Genomic DNA, 6,000 nt, shown 5'->3' with positions numbered 1-6,000 from the left:
AGCATCTGAGGACAGCCTGCCCCAGTGAGGGTGTTGGTCAGCTTTGCTTCTGGTGCAGTGCTTTGCACCTCCGGCAAGACCTCCCAGCCCCCCCCTCACCCCCCCACAAAGCTGTATTTCTTCCTTTTACTACAAATTAAAAATACGTATTTACAAGCTCTAATTATATTTCAATGACTAACCTGTTGAAGAAGTCACAAAAAAAAAAAAAAAGTAAATTGAAGTTATCAGAACAGATCTTGGATAGAGGAAGTATAACTCGATTTACTTCTAAGCATGAGGTAGATTGGTTCAAGAACTCGTAATTTAGAAATGGACAGCGCTCTGACTTTGCTGTCAACAAGCTGCCTTCTCTTCTCTTGCTCTTTCTTTCACATCTGTTTGTGTACTCAAACCCTTCCTGATGCTGCCTTTGCATATCTTACATAATTATCCTCTTTCTCATTTTTGTACAATGACATTTTGTCCATCAGTTAAATCTGGGTTTGTTACTTGCAGTTCCCATCTGTGTTGGTTCTGATTGTTTGAGGTTTCTGTGCCCTACTTACACCCCAGCTACAATGAGAATTTGGGTGATCTTGGAACCAGGCTTTAAATTCAAACCTAAATCGTGATGGCCACCACCCTTTGTTTTATCTCCATTCTCCATAAATCGTACACCTCGTCTTTGCCTCAGAATAAGGCAATTCCGCATTGCCTGAGATTTGCTCATGCCAGACCTCCAGATTTCAAAAAGGGCAGCTCCTGTATGAGAATCTCCAAGTGGGGAGCACCAAAGATCTCCCTTCCTCAGAACTTTGTCCTAGCTCCTCCTGTGGCAGAGCCAGCCTGAGGAGTGACTGCACCCCCACAACCACATCTAAATCACTTTGGACACCAGTTGAGGTGGGAGGCCATCCCAGCACCACTGAAAGGCAGTAACCAGCACCAGGAGAGCTACGGTGGCCAGACAGTGACCCCCAGCTCTGAAGAGGTGCCAGGCGAGGAAGTGATGATGAGAACAGCAATGCTTCCCACAGAAATGGCAAAGAACTTTGCCAAGGGGGAGTTGGTCACTGCCCCTTTATTTTTATGAAAAATCTGACATTGCTCTTGAGTAACTGCATGTGGTCAGGATGTTAACTTGAGCTACGCACAACAAAGTCAGCCCAGGAGATAAAACAGCAACTCGAAGGCCGTGCTGCAATGCTGACAGCACAGTGACTCAGAGAGGTGCCACCCACTGAACCTCCTTGGATGCTGGGCTCCACCCAGCAGCCTCCTTGGGTGAGATGCAACAGATGCACATGCTTCCCTTCTCATGTACACATTTCCAATTCACACAGAGACCTATGAGTGTGCATATATATATACACACACATTATACATCGACATTTAAATATAATATACTGCCAGAGTTAACATTTTTTAAATATCTGAAGGATGTGGTATCTTGGAAACCAATTGCTTCAAGTTGCCCAAATCAATTACAAAGTGAATCAACACACTGCTTCGGCGTGGGAGTAGCGAGCAGCTGGTGGTGCTGCTGTCCCCATCCTCGGGGGATGCGGGGCTCTGCCAACCCCCAGCTGCCCACTCTCAGCCATGGCCAGGGCTGCAGCCACAGGGCAATGGGCACGGAGTGAGCAGCTGCAGCGAGTGCTCAGTGTGATGCCATGGCTGGCTTCTTCAGTTGGAAGGAGTAAGAGGTACAAAGAGGAAGAAATTCTTTATTATGTCATTACCTGATTGTTCAGCAATCAAACCAAAGCAAATCACTAAGCATTATTTACTCACATTTTCTCTACTGACGCCATTCAGACAAATAAGAACACATACTCTGAAAATCAAGTCACGTGTGTTTGTCCTATTTCCCAATGAGGAAACAGCTCATAGCGGGCAGTGAGTGAGCTCATAGCCCACTGACGTCAGCAAGAGATGACATTTTCAGGGCAGCACTGGGAGTTTTATAATATAGATAAATTAACATCTTAACAAAACTGCAATCAGAAAGCCGTAGTTGTGAAGCGTGACTGTGGGGCACAAAACAGCATTTCCGTTCATTTCTTACAGCCCTGAGCTCAGCTGGGAGGCAGAAGGTATACCAGAAGGGAGTCTGCCTCTGATACAGAGATGGTCACCAGCTCCTTACTCTGATTCCCCAACTTCACACAGAGCTGAGTGAAAAAGAGCACACTGAACTTTCTCTGCAAATAAAGAAGGGTAAGCAGTGGGTCTGTGCAGCCGGTTGGGGACAGCCGGGACCGGGCTCAGTGGGCTGTGAGGAAGGTTAATGGTGTGCACAGGTTTCCTTAGTGCAGGCCCAAACCCTGTGATCTGCTAGTCCAAATTTGGTGTGAGCCGTGAGCAACTCGATGCACAGATAAGAGCTGACCGAGTCTGTTTGTTTTATTCCTCTCAGATCAGTTTTGTTTCTTTGTCCAGCTCTGTGAAAATGCTGATATTTTCAATAACGGTCCAAAAATGGGATTATGTAGCTAGGAGAGTGTGGGTTGTGAGAGAAGAGATTGCTGAGCTAAATATTGGGCAGAATTAAGAAAACCAGGAAAGGCATGTGGGCATAAAGAAATAATTCAATATTAAATTTCTGGCAGAATTCATGAAGCGTGTTCATAGTTGAGATCACAGCGAGCCATTTACTCACTATTATGGGAAATAAGGCCCACCATCTAAGGGAGTTTGTTACGATGGCTTTGCAAATCTGACAGAGCAAGAAATGGTCGCCTGCTGTGCCTTGCTGCTCTCGTGCTTCTGCGTGCTGTGTGTCCGAGAGCTCCCTGGGTAACTGCTAAGTGGCGAAGGAACAGCAAGGAGCCAGCAGGCCGGGCAGCAGGATTTACCTCCTGTTTGATTTGCACAGACATGAGAGACGAAATGCAGGGAGCGATGCTGTTTTCTGGGTTAGGGCTTTACGCACAGCTCCTTTCACCCTGAAATAGTGCTTCCCTTCAGGAGGAGGCAGATGATGCGGCTGGCCTCGTGCCCAAATACTAACAGTGCACTTTTGTTTCCAAGGCCTTCCAGGCCAAAAGACAGCGCTGCTTCTATCAAGTGCCAGCACAGGATCCCTCCCACTCCCCTGTCCCTGTTCTGAGGCCAGCTGTACCCAAAATACTTGTGAAGGAAGAGATAACAGACCTTCCACTGAATTTCACATTGAACAGAAAGGAGCACAGAATTGCAGGAAGGCAGGGAGCAGGAAAAGCCTTCCTTTTAAAAAAAAATTTCTAATGCGATTTTTTTTTTTAAGTGAAAAACAGTTGCATATTCCATCCAAGATTGTTCAGATTTCTAGTGAAAAACAGCCAAAAAATTCAGATAAAATGATAAGGTCCAAAATGCTCAGTTCTCTTTGGGAGAAACAACACTGCCTCCCCTTCCCTCATCCTTTCTTCCCTACTAAAATGAAACAAGGAACTGTAAGTAAACACCAGGAAACGGTTTCTTTCTAATGTTTCTTGCCCGCTGCCTGGTGGATGAAGCTCCTACAGGAGGACAAACCAATATTTAAAAGCCTTCGTGTGTTCTGTTCAGCCACATGAAAAGGAGCAAAGACAGCACAGCCCACGTCCACAGGAGATTCTGCTTAGCAGCAGCACAAAGCAAGAGGCCCATTTGCCAGAGGGTGGCACAAGAGGCCGTGGGGAGGCTTTTACCTTCCTGAGCAGCACCTGGCATCACGGCCACAGCTTCAAAGCATCACCTTCTGGAGCAGCTCCCCGGGCACCTACACCTTTCCCTTTCCCTCTGGAAAAGCATCCCTCTGCTGAAGGCCAGCATTTACACAAGTTTTCCAGACCTCTTCCTTGGTTACAGCCAGCTTGTTGTACCCACACAACACACAGAGATTCCTCAGATGGCTGCAGACAATATTGTACCTTCTTTCTGATCACATTCCCTTTGCAGGTATTTCATGTAGAAACACAGTGTTCAGACAGGAAAGAATACAGAATAGCTGGAGGGCTCAGCATCATATTGCAAGTCCCTGGATGCTTCATTTTAATTTCTGAGAACTGTTTCCTTCAGGTTTGAACAGATCCAGGAAATAGGCTCACCCGATACACACAAAAGCTTGCTCTTTGTTTCTTGGCTCTGTATAAATATCAGTATCAAGACTCTTTAGACTGTACCCTGAAAATCCTATTTATTGCTACTTCTGCACAGCACTGGATTTCAAAATGTGAAGTAGGGCTGTTCTGGTTACTTTCACACACTGCTGAACAGCTACTGGTGCTTATGAGAAATTAGAAGTAGCAAAACCTGAAGATACAGCACTGCCCACCAAACCCTTTTCTCTATAACGACACACAGACTTGTGTTGCAGAGCAGAACTGCCAGGTGGGAATAGGACAGGGGTAAGGCTGCACGTTGTCCGACCTGCCTCTTGGTTTCTGAAAGCACTACTAAAACTGTGGAATCAAGCATTTATTTACTGTTTAAATAAAAAGCATTGTGAAACGAACAGCTGCAGGCATTTTTCCCCAATTACTGGGAGTTTTCTGCCACCAGGTGGCAATACAACCACAGTCAGCAGCCCCGGGTCCACTTTTATTTCCCACCTCCTCCTCCTCAAAAAAAAAAAAAAAAAAAAAAAAAAAAAGCAATGTCAGTGTCGGCCACCCACCGACCCTTCATTGTCAGACATATTTTCCTCCTTTTCATTTGTCTGCTTTTCCGACTTTCAAAATCCTCTCCGCATCCTCCCTGCACGACCCATCCCTGCACACCGGGCCGCGGCTCACAGCGTCCAGAAATGTGTGGCACGGCCCCTCTGCCCCGGCGGCTTTGTTTGCCCTTTTCTATGCGGAGCTGTATCCTTCCAAAGGCTTCTGAGGTCGGACTGGGTTTTAACGCCGCGTTCTGGATGAAGTCAGCCGACTTTAGAAGGTTCCGAATTTTTAGTTTTCATTTACACAGATGTTGCTGGTAATCGCGTTTATACAGAACTGAGCTTTAAAGACAGAAAAATGAGGTGAGCACGTGAGCGCCCACACGGCGCAGCGGCCGGAGCTCTGCTGCCACCTGGCAGCACCGCGAGACAAGCCGAGCAGGCTGCTGAGCGCGGCTCCCACCTGCGGGCTGCAGCTGAATGGGTTCTCTCGCTGTCCTGCTTTCTAATCTCTTCTTATAAACACAGAAGACTGTGAAAGCAGCGGAAAACTACTTTAAAATAAACTGTATATAACCTTTTGCCACCTAGCACAGTACGCAGCTACTGACTGCACAGCGCCTGCTGAACTTGCATCTGTCCCAAGTAAGGCTCAAGTCTAAGCAGGAACTGCCAGCGGCTTCAGTCTGCCGAGCTCCTGTCGCCTAAGATGCAGTGAGCTGAGCTACAGAAATGCACGCGCCCGCTCTGATGCTGTTTGAAAAAAGCAATAGAAGCCTCACTAGAGCAACTTTTACTCAGTAAGAAGTTACTTTCTTACAGCTGACACCTGCAAACAGAATCCAACCACAAAAGTGCAAAATCATTCATTGGTGCCTTTTTGGGTTCTCGCTATCACGACACGGAGCTGCACACACAGGATGTTGGTGAGGGAGGAGGCGCCAGGAATAACAGCGTCCAGGTTTACACACGTGGGTGTTCAGGTGACAAACACACAGAGAACGTCGTGTAGGAAAAGGAGTTAGTTCACCTTTATTTCATTTTGCCATAGTCCCAAACTTGACAGACGTAGAAAAATATCCTTGAGTCTAGTAGACAAAGTTACCAACGCTAAATAGCCCTTTGCTCTGACCGTCTGGGCACTATAGATACATTTGTACAAGCGTTACTTCATTTCTTTCTTTTTCAGTGGAAGGATTTCTAACTAGAAACAATAAGCTACAGAGGAGAAGCTGGCTCTAACCGAAGCATGCACACGGGGTATCTTTCAAAACAGAACAAAATCAAAATTAAGAAGAAAAAAAATCTCATCGTACACTTGGAGGAGAAAGCAATTTAGGACAGTTTCAGGAAAAAAATAATTAACCAAAGACATTTCAAAGCAAATTCCA

Source organism: Centrocercus urophasianus, unplaced genomic scaffold (assembly GCF_019232065.1).
Source record: "Centrocercus urophasianus isolate 14NV4802_14NV808 unplaced genomic scaffold, USGS_Curo_1.0 seq_24, whole genome shotgun sequence".
NCBI lineage: Eukaryota > Metazoa > Chordata > Aves > Galliformes > Phasianidae > Centrocercus > Centrocercus urophasianus.
Note: the sequence above shows the minus strand (reverse complement) of the source record.